The following is an 8768-nucleotide window of genomic DNA, read 5'->3' on the forward strand; positions in this document are numbered from 1 at the left end:
TGCACCAGCACCGCAGTTTCCTGCTCAATTTGTACAGCAGATGGCTGCGTTCTTCCAACAAATGGCGGGTAATGTGCCATCCCCAGTTCAAATGCCAGTACCTGTAGCACAACCACAGCCCTCAGCTCGGCAATATGAAAAGTTGATGAAATTTGGGGCCATCGAGTTTAAAGGCACTGTGGATCCACTGGAGGCAGAACAGTGGTTGGAAAGAATGGAACGAGTTTACAGAAAACTGCAGTGTACGGAAGAGATGAAGTTTGAGTATTCAATATCTCTTCTCCAAGGAGATGCATATGAATGGTGGAAGACCATCCCCCACAGCCTGGTTGAGCCACCTGTGTTAACCTGGTCAGACTTTTTGAGAGAGTTTCGACAGAAATGGGTTCCCGATGCATATGTGGATAATAAATTGCAAGAATTCCTGAGTTTGAAGCAAGGGGACCGAACCATAGCAGAGTATGAGAGAGACTTCTCGAGGCTAAGCCACTATGCTGGAAGCTTAGTCTGCACCCCTAGAGACAGATGTAAGAGGTTTGAGTCCGAGCTAAGGCCAAGTCTGAGGATGCAAGTCGTGGGTTTCAGACATCAGAATTTCGCTGAATTGATTTCACAGGCCTTGGAATTAGAAAGGATAGAATCCGAAGGGGCAGTGAAAAAGGGTTCACAAGAGAAAGAGAAGGCTGAAAAGACTGCTGGACAAGCATCTGAAAGTAGTTCTGGCAAGAGGAAACAGTTTGGGGGATCTAGCTCCCGTCGAGGCAGAGGCAGATTTTCTGGCCAAAGACCACCTCGGTCTGGTCAGCAGACCCAACAAGCTTCTCGAGGATCTCTATCGGTCCGGCAGTATGAAACGTGTGGTAGAACTCATGGTGGGATTTATTTCAAGGCTACTGGTGCATGTTTTAACTGTGGAGGAAGTGGACATTTCGCTAAGGATTGCACTAGTCCGCGCCGGTCTGGATCTTTTGCCACATCTGAAGGATCAATCCAAGTCTCTGCTCCTAGAGGGTCACCGTCAGTTGCTAGAGGTAGAGGCAGAGTGTAACAGCCCGATCCTTCTCCAGTTAGTATTGTCCGCTTTGGCCCATGGGCCTCACGGACAATACTAACTGGAGAAGGATCGGGCTGTTACATTTGGTATCAGAGCTAGACTCCCTTTAGTACGGTGTGTGGTGCAAGGACGCACCAGGCGGAAGCTGGTGGGCTTGTCACGACCCAGGGATGGGGTTGGGACGTGCTTGTTCAACCAACTACGCACTGGGGTGGAAACTTCGTGTCCCACATTGGAAACGGGAAGAAAAGATTTGGGCCATATATGTGGGAGCCTTCCTCACCTGGTCAGCGCGCTTTTGGGAATGAAACCTCCCAAGGGACAAATCCGTGAGGCCCATGGGCCAAAGTGGACAATACTAACTGGAGAAGGATCGGGCTGTTACACAGAGGTAGGGGTCCTGGTAACAACCATGGAAGTCAAAGCACTATTAACTAGCCAGCACCTAGTGGTGCACCAGTCAGAGTGTATACCATGCGTCAGAGGGAAGAAGCTGAAACATCAGACGTAGTAGCTGGTATTTTCTCCATCCTTGACCAAGATGTGTATGTGTTATTTGATCCTGGCTCCACACATTCATATGTTAGTGCTAGTGTGATGTGCTCTACTGCTATTCAGTGTGTACCAATGGACTATGATGTGCTAGTAACTAGTCCATTAGGCCAGGAGGTCAGGGTAAATAGGCTATATAGGGACTGTCCTTTGGTGATCCAAGGACATACTTTTTTGTCTGATTTAATTGAAATGCCTTTCAGAGATTATGACATTATCTTGGGCATGGATTGGTTAGCCAGGCATCACGCCATGATTGACTGTACATTGAAGACAGTCACTTTTGGTCTTCCTCAGTATGGTGATGTAGTAATACATGGGGAGAGACAGTTATTACCTTCAAACATCATTTCAGCTGCACTGGCCAGGAAAATGATTAGAAAAGGGTGTGAGGCGTACTTGGCACATGTGATAGACACCCAAGTGGGGAGTCCAGCACTGAAGGACATTCCTACTATATGTGACTTTCCGGATGTGTTTCCTAATGAATTGCCAGGATTACCTCCAGAAAGAGAAGTGCAGTTTGAAATTGATGTTATGCCTGGTGTGGACCCAATCTCCATAACGCCATACAGAATGGCACCAGCAGAACTAAAAGAATTAAAAGTACAGTTGCAAGAGCTGTTTGATAAGGGCTTTATCCGCCCTAGTGTGTCACCTTGGGGAGCGCCAGTGTTGTTTGTTAAGAAGAAAGATGGCACTCTCCGGTTATGCATTTACTATCGGCAGTTGAATAAGGTGACAATAAAGAACCGATACCCATTGCCCCGCATCGATGACTTATTTGACCAGTTGAGAGGTGCAGCTGTATTCTCCAAAATTGACCTGAGATCAAGTTATTATCAGCTGAAAGTATAAGAACAGAGTATTCCTAAAACTGCCTTTAGAACCCGCTATGGTCATTATGAGTTCTTGGTCATGCCATTCGGGTTAACTAATGCTCCGGCTGCTTTTATGGATCTGATGAACACTATCTTCAGACCATGCCTCGACCAGTTTGTTGTGGTATTTATTGATGATATATTGGTCTATTCGAGGAATGCAGAAGAGCATGATAGACATCTGCGGATTATAGTGCAGACTTTGAGAGAGAAATAGCTATATGCCAAATTGTCGAAGTGTGAATTTTGGCTAAAGGAGATATCCTTTTTGGGGCATGTAGTATCAGAAGAGGGTATTAAGGTAGATCCTAGCAAGATTGAAGCTGTCCTTAATTGGAAGCCACCTAGAAATGTCACAGAGATTCGCAGTTTTCTGGGGTTAGCTGGATACTACCGTTGATTTGTGAAGGGATTCTCTATATTGGCATCTCCATTGACCAAGCTGCTTAGAAAGGATGTGAAATTTCAGTGGACAGACAAATGCCAGCAAAGTTTTGATGAATTGAAGAGATGTTTGACTGAGGCTCCAGTCCTGACTTTACCTACACCGGGTAAAGAATATACAGTTTACAGGGATGCTTCTCATAATGGGTTAGGTTGTGTGTTGATGCAAGATCGAAATGTCATTGCCTATGCATCACGCCAGCTGAAACAGCATGAGAGGAATTATCCAACACATGATTTGGAGCTTGCAGCAATTGTGTTTGCTCTTAAGATCTGGAGACATTATTTGCATGGGGAGAAGTGCTACATCTACACAGATCATAAGAGTTTGAAGTATTTGGGCACCCAAAAAGAGTTAAATTTGAGACAGAGGAGATGGTTAGAGTTGATAAAAGACTATGATTGTCTGATAGACTATCAGCCAGGAAAAGCTAATGTTATGGCTGACGCCCTAAGTCGCAAGACTATGGCAAGTCTAAAGGTTACTCCTTTGTCTTTGGCACATGAGTTGAGATCATTACATGCCAATTTAGAGATTAATGATGAGGGGCAAATAGCAGTTGCATGGCATGTACAAAGCAGTTAATTGATCGATCGTAATGGTCGCCGTAATGATGAAAGGTATCATAAGCTGATGGAAGAAGTCCGGCAGGGCAAGAAACCAGAGTTCTCAATCAGAGATGATGGTCTATTGCTACACCAGGATAGAATGTGTGTTCCTAATGATGTTGATTTGAGGCAGATCATTTTGAAGGAAGCACATGAGTCTCCTTTTGCTATGCACCCTGGTGGTACAAAAATGTATAGAGGGCTAAAGGAGCATTACTGGTGGATGGGTTTAAAAAGAGGTGTAGCAGAGTTTGTATCCAAATGCCTAACTTGTCAGCAAGTAAAGGCAGAGCATCAAGTACCAACTGGGTTATTACATCCATTGTCAGTGCTAGAATGGAAATGGGAAAGAATAACTATGGATTTTGTAATGGGACTTCCGAGGACACAGAAGAGTCATGATGCAGTATGGGTCATTGTCGACAGACTGACTAAGTCTGCTCATTTTCTGCCAGTTCGAATGGACTACAATTTAGACAGATTGGCCAGGTTGTACATCGATGAGATTGTGAGGCTTCATGGAGTGCCAGTATCCATTGTATCAGACAGAGATCCTAGGTTCACTTCTAGATTCTGGGGTAGTCTTCAGAGAGCCCTAGGAACTAGATTGAACTTCAGTACTGCGTTCCACCCACAGACAGATGGCCAGTCTGAGAGGGTAATTTAGATTTTGGAAGACATGCTACGGGCTTGTGTGATTGAGTTTGAGGGTAGTTGGGATACACACTTGCCTTTGATTGAGTTTGCTTACAACAACAGCTACCAATCAAGCATTGGGATGCCTCCATATGAAGCTTTGTATGGCAGAAAATGTAGAACCCCGTTGTGTTGGGATGACGTGGGTGAAAGAAAAATGATTGGACCCGAAATTATTCAACAGACTGAAGAGAAAATCAGGGTGATCAGAGGCCGACTTAAAGCTGCATCAGACCGTCAGAAGTCCTATATTGATTTGAAAAGAAGGGATATTCAGTATGCAGTGGGTGAGAAAGTTTTCCTCAAGGTTTCTCCTTGGAAGAGGATTATGAGGTTCGACAGGAAGGGGAAACTAAGTCCTCGTTTTATCGGGCCATATGAGGTATTGGAAAGAGTGGGTCCTTTGGCATATCGTTTGGCACTACCTCCAGAGTTGGAGAAGATACATAACATCCATGTGTCTATGTTGAGGAGGTATCGATCAGACCCATCTCATGTACTACCAGTAGAAGAAATTGAAGTAAATCCAGACCTCACATATGAAGAAGAACCCATAAAGATTCTAGCTTATGAGGTGAAGCAGCTACGGAACAAGCAGATACCATTAGTAAAAGTGTTGTGGAACCATCATTCGGGCCAAGAAGCTACTTGGGAACGAGAGGAGGACATGAGGAGACAACACCCACAGCTGTTCAGAGATTAATACCAGGTAAAAATTTCGAGACGAAATTTATTTAAGGGGGGGAGAATTGTAACACCCCCGTTTACATAGCCTGGTAGATTTCACTGTTCCGGTGACTGGTGTCGGTCCGGACAATTAAGGGGATTAGAACCATACTTAAGACAACCAGAGAAACCATAAACGCAAATAATTAGTGATTGCCAATTAGTTAAGTACAAATAAGAAAAAGAGAACATAAGAAGTTAAACGAGCCGAGAGTCACAGCGATGGGTAACGTTCTCGGGAAGGACTGCGAAGTCGTTTTAAACTCAAATTTTGAACCGTAAAAAGTGACGCTGCGGTCCTTAGGACCCTTATGAACACAGTGGAAAAGAGAAAATCACGAAAAATAACTGTTAAGTCAGTCAAATAATTAGGTCAGGGAGCTGAAAGAAATATGGAATTAATTGCAAACCGGGATGAACCGGCGAGGGGCAATTTGGTAATTGACCCCGAGAGCTGACTCCTAACCTAACTGTCAAATAAAATTGGAGAAAAGAAAATTTTGGAATCGAGAATTAAATTAAAGAACTAATAGAAAAAAAAGGAAAAAAAAAAGGAAATTTAAAAAGTGGTCTTCCTTCTTGCCGTCACACACACACACACACTTCTCTTATTTCTTTCATCTCTTTCCTCTTTCCCTCTCATACTCCATTAAAGCTCAATCTTGAGCTTGAGCAACCCCCCTAAACTAGCCCTAAAACCCTTAGTTCTCTTAATTAAAACTTGAAATTTGACCTTGGTAAGAAGAGTGGTGAAGGAAGAAATTAAAAAGGGAAGTAGAAAAGTGAAGATTTGAAAAGCTACAAGAGGTTAGTGACAAATTCTTCAAATTATCTATTGAATTCTTGTTTAAGTAATTGATGTAAGTTAGAAATTAACTTTAAATGGAAAGAAAACAATTATTGAGGGACTATATATGAGTTCAACCAGCTAGGGTTTATGTTTGAAATGGGTGATTTGATGCAAATTAGAAAGTAGTTAAGTGAGAATAAGTGAATAAGAACTAAATATGCATTTATAATTCAACAAATGAACTAAACATGGAACTTAGAGTTTTGCACTTAGGGTTTGTGAACCAAATTTTGGAGAAATGCATAAATGATATCTTTGACTAATTGTGGACTGAAAAATGGTCAATAATGACCAAAGGAAATGTATGGGAATTGTTAGAATGGAAGACAAATTCGTAGGTCAATTGGCAGCATGACCAAACCAACTTTGAAGGACCAAAACGGAAATTTTACAAGTCCAATTGTTATGCCACCAATTAGGGATGAAAATAGACATAAAAGGGCACAATTTTCATTAAAGAACCATGCCCAAAAACTGACCAAAACTTAGTGAAACAATTGACCAAAGTGAAATGAGAGCAGGCTGCCACTGCACCAAACTGACCAAATGAACAGTAACTATTCATTTGGTCATAACTCGAGCTAGGAAGTCAAAAGGACCTGAGATTTTACCAGCAATTAGATAAGATATAGATCTAAAACTTTCATGAAGAACACCAACCCAAATTATGCCAAGCAAAGTTGAGTTATTGAACCTGCAACTCTGCAGAATTGCCATTGAGCAGTAAAGTTCCAATGGCTATAACTCTCTCTAGAAAACTCTGATTTAGGTGATTCTTAAACCGATGGAAAATAAGACATAGTAAAACATTTCATATGAAGAAAGTTAGATCAAATTATAAACTTAACTTGATCAAATTACTAAACAAAGTTGGATAAAAAACCTGCCAGAACCATAGTTGCAGTATGAACAGTGTACGTAAACAGTAATTGTATTTTGGCTATAACTTGAGCTACAAAACTCTGATTGGGGTGATCCAAAAATGAGAATACACTTAAGACAATAAGGAACATTTTCTATGAAGGAAGTTTTGCCAAATTCTAACAGTAGATTGACCAATGGAACAGTGCAACTTCGGAGCTCCAAAACCGAAAATTGGCAATTTTGCCAAAATGACCTAAGCTTTGAGAAAATGACCAAAACCAACAAATTTAATGACCAAAATGTGGTATGTGGGTGAAGTTGGAGTTCCCATACCTATTAAGCCTTAGAAAGTCAACTATTTGACTTGAATAGTGCAGTGAATAGTAACCCGAATCACAAAATTTAAAGAACGTCAAATTTAGCACGTTAGAGCTAGGTAATTGTGAAGTTAAATTTATTTTGGATTTATGTTAAGTTCTAGTACTGAAACATTGTAAAATTGTGTGTTTCAGTTGAAAAGAATATCAGGTAGGAACCCGAGGAACCGAGTCGAGGCTAAGGGACGACTCGCTTGAGGTTTGTGCACAATAAACCCTATTTAAGCATTTTATCCTTGAAAAATTGATTTAGTACGCATTATGAATTTATGAACTTTTGTGTTGCCACCTTGTGATCAAATTGTAACTTTGGAAATTGATTTGATTTTTGTATGCAATATTTGAATGAAATGTTTGAAATGGATTTTTGATTCACACTTAGCATGACAGTTACTTATTATTCCTCCTCCATTTATGGGGTTGAGATCGTTTATTTTCCTCTCTCTCTGGCTTGCCAGTTGAGGTTATAGATCGGATGAGTACTCATTAGCTAGCTAGCCACCTCCCTCATTGATTTCGATTAATGGGGTTGAGATTGCTTTGTCGTGGTGTACAACGCGGCATTGATCAGAAATTTTGTGTCATGGCTTAAGTTGTGTATGACTTTGGCAACACTGTGTTTATTAAATTGTTTGACTAAACTGTGTTTAATAGATTATTTGACAAAATGGTGTTATTATGAACTTTGATATTTGTGAAATGTGATTGAGAAATATTTGAATTGTGTTTGGCAATGAATGATTTATTTATTATATTTTAAATTTTTATTGTGTACCCCTGAGTATTTTTATACTCAGCGATAGCTTATTTTGCTGTCACAGATAAGAGCAAGGAGAAAGCAGCATAGTGAGCTATTGTTAAATCGAGGACTACTCTGACCATTTTTGTACGGGTATTATTTTATACCCTTGTAAATAATTTTGATGTAAATATAGAAATGTTGTATGTATCAATGTAAGTCGAGCAGTTTGTAAATAAATTGTAATAATAGTATTTTGGATTTTCTTCTGTAAATTTAATATTTATACATATAAATTTCCTGCTTTATGCTTTGTGAATGGAATTATTAACTATTCTGAGTTGATAAATTTGATTTGGATTGTGGAACTGTTTTGAAATGAATTGATTGGAGTTGAATTGTGAATTATTGGAGGTTGGGAGTTGTGAAACATTTTTGGGAGTGTTTTTCTTAGGTATTTGAAGAACGGTTTTCTCAAAAAACAAACGGAACTCTGTCAAAATTTTTATAAAATTTGCGGCAAAATTTAAAATGGACAAAATTTTTACTAGTATTTAAGCTTTGAATAAATGGTTTTTAATTCTCACTAAAATGCTCACCACTTCCAAAATGTAAGAAAATCGTTTTAAAATCCCTTGTAGGGTACTTAATGGGTTATCGGTAGGTGAAGTTCGGTAGTTCATTAAGTATTCTACTGGATCATGTTATGCCTTACGGAGGGGTAAGGTGTGACACCCCTATTTGCATAGCCTGGTATATTTCACTATTTCGGTGATCGGTGTCGGTCCGGACAATTAAGGAGATTAGAACTACACTTAAGACAACTAGAGAAGCCTTAAACACAAATAATTAGTAATGTTCAATTAGTTGAGTATAAATAAGAAAAACAGAACAGAAGAAGTTAAACGAGTCGAGAGTTACAGTGATGGGTGACCTTCTCGGGAACGACTGCGAAGTCGTTTTAAACTCAAATTTC

Source organism: Hevea brasiliensis, chromosome 14 (assembly GCF_030052815.1).
Source record: "Hevea brasiliensis isolate MT/VB/25A 57/8 chromosome 14, ASM3005281v1, whole genome shotgun sequence".
Classification (NCBI taxonomy): Eukaryota; Viridiplantae; Streptophyta; class Magnoliopsida; order Malpighiales; family Euphorbiaceae; genus Hevea; species Hevea brasiliensis.